Below are 9,528 nucleotides of genomic sequence, written 5' to 3'. Positions count from 1 at the left end.
TGGAGATGCCCAACGCGGAGGACGAAGTGCATGGCGAAATGAATGCTCCCGAACTACAGCGAAATGAGTGGGACAGACTGCATGACTACATGGTACAACAACCATAACAACATTCGTAGTGAGTGTTGCATTTGTTCAAAAATTTTGCATTGTCATGTACCCACATTTTGTATACATATGAATTTCAGAAGCCGTTGTCATTGTACGGTACCTAAGATTGTTGTATTTTGTATCCGAGTTCGATGATATTAGTTGCGTTCATAACATGGGGGTGAGTTTGGTTTAATTCAAAACGTGGGCCAAAATGTGGCAACTAATTAATTTGAACGATGAATGGGTGGGTCGGCTCACTTCAGGTATTCGCAATTGGCCGTAGTCGTGGGATAGAGACAAAAGGTTCACGTGGTTAGGCTTTTTTTGTGGATTTCAATGGCCAAATTGGGGAGAAAAAATGAGTATAATTTTTTTCCATTCTGTCAACCATTAAATCGGCTGGGTTTGGTCATTTCTCTTATTTACTTCTAATTTTACCTTCTATAAAAAAAAAAATTTCCAACCAACGTGTTTTCTTTGAAATTAAATTGTAAATAAAAATATATTAACTAAAAAGTTATTTATGAACAAAAAAATTACATTATAATTAAAAAAAATACTTATAAGTATAAAATCACTTTTATTTAAAAATTTTACTTATATAATAAAAGTACAACTAATAAGAAAAGATTCATTTATGAAATAAAAAATTACTTAAGATTATTTAGAAGTATCAAATTATCTTATAATTGTAAAGCTTACTTATAAATAAAAATATATTAACTTCAAATTTTAAGTAAATATTTAACTTTATTTAATTTTTTAGTTAAATATTAACTTATATAAGTCATTATAGACTGCAAATTTTACTACGTTACCTATATATAATCTTATTTTTCTTAAAAAAAAAAAAAAAAAAACAAAAACTTTTAGAACCGACGAATAATAAGCTCTCAAGTATAAGTTGGACAATTTTAGAAATCGCTACTAAAACTATTCAAAATCAATCTGCTCAAAAGCGCTCAAAATCAGTACTCTAAAAATGCTCATAATTGGTATGCCAATACTCTCAAGTAGGAATGTCAACGAGTCGAGCCAACTTGGGCTTTTTTTTTTTGTTCGAGCATAAGCTCAAGCTCAGGCCGAGTCGGCTCGATATTCTGATTTTTTTTAATTTTTTTTTTTTACTTTTCTTTTTATTCTCTCTTAACTGCCAAACAGGCAGCTAAACTGCTGCCTGCCGGTTAAGGCACTTTTGCTGCCAAACAAGCAGCAAGTTCTTCCTCTTATTATTATTATTTTTTTAATTTTTTACAGTCAGCCCGGCACGAGCCAACTCCCAGAAATGGGGCTCTGCCTGAGCCTTGGCTTTGTGCCTCTGAGCCTCGAGCAATGCCAGCTCAGGCTTTTTTAGGGTCGAGTCACGGATGGCCTGAGCCGATGAGCCCGATTATCATTCCTACTCCCAATTAGCCCTTAGTGCTTGTCTACATTTGTATTGTGCATTAAGAACAACAACAATTTTCCAATTCCCTGGAGGATTCTGTTTAAATCTGGGTGAAGTTCAAAGACTTGCAATTGAAAGATGTTCGTTGCCTGAATTTTATTCATGATTGTTGGCATATATCATACATGCATCAATTAATAAAGTTTACTTTTCAACTCATTTATTCATTCATCTGTGACTACCAATCATTGAGTCTAAAATTTTAAGCGGAAGTCTAAAATTAGACATGATTTCAGTGATTTCTCAAATAAAAAGCTGGACATGGAATCAAGATGATGATCTGTTCATTGTTTATTTTCCAGTGGAATTATGCTTTTTTGTTTCAGAGCTAAATGATATATGTATATTAACTAGTATACAAAACCGTAATATCAGATGAATCTCCAGTTTCAATTATGGAAAAACCGAGAAGCCTCATATACATTTCACAAAAAATGTACAATAGCTATAAATCATAAAAATATAATTTGCAGGGAATAAACACCGGCAGGACTACAAGAACAACATAAATTAACTTAATATATGTTCAAATCCAATAATTTTGCAACAGCACAATTCTCATCAGCATGACTAAAAAATGTTGGTTCTTTCCAAAAGAAGATGGAACAAAGAAAAGAAGAAAAATGAAGTCAGATTTCTCAAAATGAGCCATTTTTGAACATCAAAAATACGTTTTCCTCTTTAGATCTCATCTTCTCCTGATTTTCGCCTTAATTGCAAAACTTTTGTCAAGCATGAAGGGGGATTTGCTATACTAGGCCACTGCAATATCTGTTAATTTTGCATTGCCTTCAATGAATTTAGATTTAGATTTTGCTAGGCGTGATGATCTTAATGAGGAAGAACCAGACTTTGAAGAGGACGTTGATTTAGATTTCTTCCGTTTCTGCTTCTTCTGAGTACGGGGAAATTCTGCAGGGATTATGCCCTTATAATTGTCAGTAGCTGATTGCTGCCGCAAGGATTGTAAAAAATCTGTTCTGAAGATAATAACAAAATCAACCATAAGAAAGTGTTCGAATGACTACTTTCTACCATCTGAGTACCCATGTAACATCAAGAAACATGAGATGCAGCATGCAAAAGTAAACTTCAAAGATACTTTTGTTCTCTTCTGAGGTTTAAAATTAACTTCAGAAATACATATTCATCATTAATACGATTCTCGTAATGAACTCACTAAATTTCAGATAAATATTTGAGAGAAACGGTAAACTAAGTTGCTGGTCAGAGAAGGAAATGAAAATCACTAGGCAATCACTCCATTGGCATTTCATCATATGATTAGGCTTCATTTAGCTTAATAAACATGATCAAGTGCAACTGAACATTTTCACATTTCTATGACCAATTCCAATTGCTCATATCAAACTGTATTCTACATTGATCTTAGTTTTATGTCTGCCGAATATCACATCAACCATAATTTTCTTTGAACACTTTCAAAAAACTGTAAGCAAAAACTGAAACCCGTTCAGCTTCTTTTCCACCCATAACTGAAACCGAAAGCTGAGATATTTCCACCCACTCACTATTCAAATTTGCTCAGATATATTTGCAATATCGAATGCTTCAAAACGATGTAACCCTTCCACGTCTTTCTGATACCAAAAACTATATAATCTTTCCAATTCATTAATGTACCGGCGCTTAAAGTGTTCTGAGATTACAGTTCAGGGCACTGATTCAAGTCTAAAAATCAACTTATAGAAGCCCCACGTCTTCACAAAGGCCCATATATAGACAGATCCCACCATTGATTCAATGTGCAAAGAATCTTGGGAACTTTACCTCTCTCACAAATCTGGTCTATATAACAAAAAAATATTTTTAAAAAAACCTTGTCATTTTAAACTCTAAAATGCATCCAGTGGTCAAGCTCTAGACTTTTCCAATTATGGGCATTGCACATGATAATATGATCCTTTCTAATATGATCCTTTCTTGATTTCTCAACTTATCATTCGAGTTTCAAAAGAAAAAATGATGTGCTCGTTTCATTATTGAAAGATTTTAAATCCCTTTTAACTGTTATCAACATTCTGTCTGTATACTTTAATGTCAACTAGTCTAAACCTATAAATTATAGAAAAACATTAAGAAGGAGAAAAGGATGTCAATATTCAAAACCTACGTTGAGATGACCACGGAGAATGTACAGAGCCAGTATTACCATTTAAAATTGCCGCAAAATCCGGCCCTGAATTGAATTCATTCATCTACATTTTGACAAGAAACTCAAAGGTCAATTATTGATTAAAAAAATAAGGGGAAAAAATGAAAAATAAGTACCCAACTGATTCATCATATATTCTCGATAAAATACATACCCAACTAGGTGCACTACCAGAAGGGCCATCCCACCCAATGTGTGCAACATGCTTAACATCTGAAGGGTATCCTATCTCTATTTCACGATCCTCCTTCACAACAACAGAGAAAAACCATTTTCACCTTATCCCCGAAATGAAGAAAAAAAGGGCCCATAAAAAAGCTATAATACTAATAAATTTATGAATAGAAATATAAGAGAGGCATACCAAGCATTTGAGACGAAGTATATTTGAATCCTTTGTAAATCCCTTTCATTTTTGTTCCCATTGAAGAAGCTGAACAGGATCAATTCAATTCCCAGCAGCGCTGAAATGTAACAAGGCTGTTGCTTTGCCTAATCCAAGCAAACATATTGAATTGACTTATTGATAGCACACTATATTCTCGATACATGCATCGAACCAAGTGGGATGCAGCCTGCAGGGCTCTCGCAAATGGATCGAGAGAGAAACAAAAATCCAAATATAACCATGAAAAACAGGGTAATAAAGAAAACAAGGGAATGGTTATTTGGGGCGCCAAGATTCAAGAAATTACGACATTGGATTTTGTAATGGTGCCATATACGGCGTTTCGGGGTGGCGGGAGTGTTGTGCAGGGGATGGGGTTGAAGAATGTAGAGAAAAGAAACAGGAAAAAGAAGAGGAAGAGGAAAAGAAAGAGGAGGAAGGCGGTGGAGGAGGAGAGAGAAATAATAACCACCACGAAAGCCCGCCAAAAGAATGGTACTGAGGGGTGAAATTGAGGTACTCGAATACAGGATTTATCATGGAAAACAGGAATGTCTTGGAAGGTAAGACGTAACGTGGGTTGGCTCATTAGGCACTTTGACAGTTTAATTGGAGAGGCGCTCGGACCCTGATCAGTAGGAGGCACATTCCGTGATTTAATTGGTCTGTGTGAAGAGAGGCCGGATCACATACTAAAGGAATAGTCTTCGAAGGTAGACACCTTGATTTAAAAAAAAAAAAAAAAAAAAAAAACCTTGTAACGAGATTACAATCACTAAACCGACTTTTCGTGTCAGTTGAGTACAATTTCATTTTGAAGCATTTATAAAGAGAATAATGCAATGCAGCTTCGCTAAGGTTATAATTACAATCTAGATGAAATCAGTTGATAGACTGAATGAAAAGTGAAATTAAATGACTTACTTAATTTTACGTATTTTACCCTTTGAAATCATTTTTCTTTAATTCTCAAGCCTACACCGAGGTTTTTCACAACTTGAAAATTGACCTGCCTCATTTTGAATTTGACCCAAATCAATCAATTTTTTCAAGTTGGACCGTGCTCACGGGGTAATATGCCCAAACTCTAATTACAAGAAGGAAAATTCCATCAAGATCCTCCACCTTTTTAAGTGTGAAATTAATAATCATAGCTATTTTATTTTTATTTTTTTGAGAACAAATTTTATGAACATTGATGAAACTTCATCTTATTCGGATTTTCTTGATAAAAGCCAAAAGTAGCCATTTTGGATGTTGATTTTTTTTTTTAATTAATTTTATCATTTCAATCCAACATCACGAACTATCACACGTTTCTTTAATTATGAGCATCGTCTTTAAAGGTAGAGACTCCTACGAGATTTAATGAATCGATGCATGAATTGTCGTTGAACCAGAACTAGCTCTCTTAATATATCTCACTCAAAATACACACACCTATAATTTAACAAATACTCTTGCTGGTTGCATGTACATTCTGATTTACATTCTAGTTTATCGAATTTATATTTGGCACAATCGCATCCAATCTTTCGCATCTTACAAATTTAATCTAATCATCACAATCTTGCCACGTCACTATCTATCAAAAAGAATGTCAAAGTACATTTACAAATAGCTTAATTGTTTAACAAAATTAAAAGGGAAAAACGTATGACAGCATAAATCGATCATTAATAATTTAATATTCTAATAATCCATGCGACTGTCAGAAATCAGAATGATCGTCCATTTTTAGCATATTGTATAAATGCAAAAGGTATTTACTAAAATCAGATTATATTCATAGATGGAACCACGTTTATTTGCCATACCCTTTAAATTTTTTATTTTATGCGTTGTTATTCTCATACAGCTATTTTTCAAGTGGACAGATGCAGCTATAATCTTGTGCACAAGAGCAAATTCGGTACACTTGATAAGATCGACATAGTACTATCTACCCCTATTTGACAACCACAAATTGGAGTGAACAAAATGATCAAATCAAGTCAAATCGAATCAGAGTCAAATCAAATCGAACCAAAGTCAAACCAAAACGAACGGTTCAATTCCATTCTACAAAAAATAAAATAAAAATAAAAAAATAATTATTCTAATTTTTAGAACTAAGAACCATTTGATTTGGTTTTAATTCTGAAAGTAAGAACCAAACTCAATATTTAAATGTTGTTGTTATTATTATTATTATTGAATCACAATTCACATCGAAAAATTCAAAATTCAATTGGAAATCAAGACAAAAATGTTATGTACCTTCAATTTCTCATTTCTTAATGTAGAGACTGAAAACCCTAATTCATTTTAGAGACTCGTACCATAATTTGTTTCTCATTTTCTCTCTTTTCCAATTTACACACCAACTCTCACATAAATACTAACAATTGCCACCTACTATCTACTATTACACTCAACCACCATTATCGCATGAATTTTTGAAATTGAAGCCTCAACCTTCGATCTTCTTCCTCAAATGTTCTTTGATTCTTTTTCTATCAATCAATACTATCAATCAATAATGAAACGAAGAACCAAACCAAACCAATTAGTTCGATTCCAATTTGGTTCCATATCTTACAAAAAAAAAAAAAAAAAAAATTGGTTCAATTATTAAAAAAAACTATTGGCTCACAGTTCAGATCGATCCTCTTTGAAGCAGAACCAAATTGGAGCCATGTCCACGACTAACCACTGATTTTTTTATTTTTATTTTTTTTTTACAATCACACATTCACACTATAAAGTCCTTGCTTGACAACCATTATTTGGTAAAAACTATGTTTTGAACGGTAGATTTTAAGTGAATGTGTAATTAAAAAATATAGAAAAATTTTGAGTTTACATGCAAAATATTTTATTGCATGAATTTGTGATTAAAAATGAGTACTAAAAAAATTGTAAATAATGATTGTCAAACAAGGATGAAATATTCTGCATGTAAATCCAAAAATTTCCCTACTTTTTAATTATACGCTCTCCTAAAAATTACTATTCAAGACTCCATTTTCCCCAAATAATGGTAGTCAAACATGGGCCTAATCCTTCCTACCAAACAAATCATAATTCCGTAACCTTTCCTCAAAATCACCATCTCAAGTAAGGTTAATCTTCACTAGAATCTCTGCGGCAATCTGCACAAGAAAGTGATGCAACCCAAGCATGACATTTTAAAACAGCCCAGAAAAGTTAATCTAATATATTTCAAGTGATATCACAAATCCCACAAAACAGTAAGCTTTTAAAAACAATCATCTCTAGAGTTACGATACTTAAAATCCTCTGAGATCACTCCGAAAAATGGCAATATGAAGTACTAATAAAGACAGTACATTTTTCTTCTAGGACCATGATAAAGATCTTCTAACAAAAATTCAAAAGGAAAACGAAATGCACAAGGAATCCAGCTTCAGTACTCATATTGGGGGAGCGGCTATCCTCAGAATATAGCCAGATTGTCCTAGAAATCTGCTGTCTGCCGATTTCTTATAGGTGGCAACCTGACATCATTTGTAATTTAGGGGGGCTAAGCCATTCCATAGCACATTACAAAAATAAGTAAAATGGAATTTTCACCTAATAACTCAAACAAAATGAGAAATGCAATTTTCATCCCTGGCATGTAAAAAAATCAAAACCACATAGGAAAATCAATATTGATATTGCAAATCAAAGAATGTTCCACACATTTTTTTATCTCAGCTAGTAATATCGCGAGTACTAGATACAAAAAATGCTCTCAACAAACGCAAAAAATTGCAAATGCTTCAGTAGGAGAAATGTTTGAAGGGGATGAGAAATTGGAAGGCTAAGCCATTTTTATTTATTTTTTAATATGATTTACAAGTGGTTAGAAATGAGTTAAAATCACTCGTTTGACTTATTTCAAGTGAGAGATTCTATCGATTAAAATTATGAACCATAGTCTCCAAAATGCGAGAGTTTGGACACAACCTTCACCACAGAAATAGTAAGGGCATTTCACACTCCATACTAGTGTAGGGATCAATGCTTTTGGGCTATGTTTGGCACACCGAATTTGATCGTATAAGGAATTTTGCATAAAATTATAATGGATAGTAAAATGCAAATGGTATTATGGAGTATTAAGGTGAAAAGTGTTTTTCAAATTTTCATTCAAAAGAGAGTCATTTGCACCATCGACCGTATAATAAAATACAAAGGTTAAGGCTGGTTTAGGCTGGATGAGGAAGGAAGATATAACCCCTATTTGATAAAAGTTGATGGAATGTATGGTCGAAAAATTGTAAGTCCAATGCAATATGTTGTTAATTATTAACTTTAACTTAGATTTTGATAAGATTTTTTAGCGGTATCAAATAGGGGCATGGTAAATGACATTTTTTTTGAATAAAAATTAATGGATACTATCAACCTTAAATACATTATAATCCCATCTATCCAATAATATCCACTAAAATTTTTATATAGCTTAATCTGGAGTGCCAAATGTGGCTTTGGAGGATAAGATGCAAGGCAATGGCTCCAAGACATTGCACTAAAGCCTTTTGGTATCAAAAATATTTTTATAAAAGAAAACTACTAAAAAAACAATTCAAGAAACTTAAACAGTAGAAAAAAGACTACAAGATAGAAAAGCTTAAATGGACAATTTAGTGCTTGTGTGGAAGTGATTTTTGGAGAACTTTGAGCTTTCTTTCTTGACGAAACTAGTAAAACTGCCTGTTTCCAAATGAGGGTGTATGCATCAAAACTATGTCAATTTATACATTGCCAAATGCCAATCCAACTGGTAAGCCCAACAATTATTTCAAAGCCTGTGATGCTCGAACTTGGATGCAGGTATCAAGTACGGGTACGTATCTAAGTGTCGGATATTTTATTTTCTAAAATATATGATACAAGTACATAGCTAAAAATGGTCCAAATTTCAGACGCGGTTACGTGAATACATCTTTTAAGCTTCACTTTTGTTACTAATCAAAGATGTCATTCTGAATGAACCGAAATCTATTGTTAACAAAGGAAGTGAATATTGAATAAGGGGTTAAGACAAAAAAATAAAACTTTGGAGATTAATTTTTAATTATGAGAAGTTAATTATTATATAAAATAAAAAATGAGAGACTTGGTTCCAATTTAGACTTAGTGGAGCACTAAATAGCACTATATGAAACTCATTTTCATTTTATACAAACAAAACCCTAAACCACAGATACAAAGAGGGAAGGAGGGAAAAAATTGCGAAAGGGAAAACCTCGCGCCATTGTCTTTCTCCTTCTCCTTGGAAGTGGCGCTAGGTTTATAGAGAGTAAAACGGGAAAGAAAAGGAAAAGAAAAAGAAAGAAGAAAAAGAAGCAAAAAAGGCAAAGTGTTCAATTGAAACTTGGAGCATCCGACACATATATTATATCCATACCCATACCCAGGTCGAGTACTCCG

At 33.1% G+C, this 9,528-nt stretch overlaps 1 long non-coding RNA gene across 1 annotated transcript; it reads right to left on the bottom strand.

Moving 5' to 3' along the window:
• Positions 1–2,016: 2,016 nt before the first annotated feature.
• LOC111395981 lies at positions 2,017–5,652 on the bottom strand. The gene is made up of 4 exons (XR_002702901.1): positions 4,081–5,652; positions 3,871–3,963; positions 3,675–3,759; positions 2,017–2,520 (listed from the first exon to the last, which is right to left on the bottom strand). It is a non-coding gene; the product is annotated as an uncharacterized LOC111395981 (long non-coding RNA).
• Between the last annotated feature and the right edge of the window lie 3,876 nt (positions 5,653–9,528).

The sequence above is a fragment of the Olea europaea genome, chromosome 6, assembly GCF_002742605.1.
Source record: "Olea europaea var. sylvestris chromosome 6, O_europaea_v1, whole genome shotgun sequence".
Taxonomy (NCBI): Eukaryota; Viridiplantae; Streptophyta; class Magnoliopsida; order Lamiales; family Oleaceae; genus Olea; species Olea europaea.
The sequence above is the reverse complement of the archived record's forward strand: the minus strand, read 5'-3'. Positions and strand labels throughout refer to the sequence as shown.